The sequence below is a fragment of the Galeopterus variegatus genome, unplaced genomic scaffold (genome assembly GCF_000696425.1).
Source record: "Galeopterus variegatus unplaced genomic scaffold, G_variegatus-3.0.2 Scaffold7067, whole genome shotgun sequence".
NCBI lineage: Eukaryota > Metazoa > Chordata > Mammalia > Dermoptera > Cynocephalidae > Galeopterus > Galeopterus variegatus.
Genome location: NW_007733178.1, coordinates 23,358 through 24,383, shown reverse-complemented (window position 1 = coordinate 24,383; position 1,026 = coordinate 23,358). Strand labels below are relative to the sequence as shown.

The 1,026-nt window shown below is 39.9% G+C and overlaps 1 long non-coding RNA gene across 1 annotated transcript in view; it reads left to right on the top strand.

The window, feature by feature from the left end:
• The window catches only part of LOC103607044, an 11,614-nt gene that overhangs the window by 1,720 nt on the left and 8,868 nt on the right, over positions 1-1,026 (top strand). Inside the window, exon 2 of the long non-coding RNA XR_551937.1 lies at positions 395-478. This is a non-coding gene — a long non-coding RNA (uncharacterized LOC103607044). The remainder of the gene's footprint in view (positions 1-394; positions 479-1,026) is intronic.

The following is a 1,026-nucleotide window of genomic DNA, read 5'->3' as shown; positions in this document are numbered from 1 at the left end:
ATTTGCTTACCCCATGCCAGTTGTAGAAGTTGTACAAAAAGATTTAGGTTACCTGGTGATTTCTACAATGAACACTATGAGTTTTTTAATTAGGAAAAATGATCTGCCAACACACACACACACACACACACACACACACACACACACACAAGACAAATAGACATTGAGAAAGAGATCGATCAAGAAAAAAATACAGAGAGAGAAATTTCATGGGCAGGAGACACAGCCTGGCCATTCTCTGCTATCTAAGTGGCTTGAAGTAATAACCTGTAATCACGGTGAGGTATAGCACAAGCAATACTGTAATTTACCTTTCATCATAATTTTGTGTTCAGCGGTTCAGACTGAAAAATGGTAACTGTTTTTTGTCCTCTGCATTCTCAATACAACTTAGCTAAAAAGAGAAGAATCTGTAAGAATCAAGAAGGAAGCTGAAGAAGCTGAACTTCAAAAAATGAAAGCAATTCAGAGAGAGAAGGTAAGAGAGTGGAGATGATGGCTAGCCAGCGTTTACCGAGAGCTTCCCGGGTGCCAAGTGTCTTCTAGACACTGTCCATCTATTAACTCATTTAATCCTCACAGTAACTCTATGAAGTGTGTATTATCTTTATTACTCAATTTGACAAATGAGGAAACTGACTATAGAGAGGGTGGATAACTCGCCCAAGGGCCCACAGCCAGTAATTAGAAGAACTGATTTATCTCCAGGCAGTCTAGCTCCAGAGCTAGGTTCTTAGTCATCACACAGTCTCACCTTTGGGGTGGGTGATCAAAATAGTAACTGTATATTTGGCCAGAAGACAAAACAGCTGGTAACAGCAGCAAACACTGCCATACTTATTTCCACACATGCCTCTCTTACTGATAAAAGAGAAAATCCGAGTTTGCATTACACTATTAGGGATATGATCTATTCTAAACCTCACAGTGGTGTTTTAGTTTTGATACTCTTTCTGGGGCTTGGAGGGGGAAATTTCTTAAATGCTTATCTGCTAAGGCATGAGGAAGAGTGTAGAGTTGTTCTGC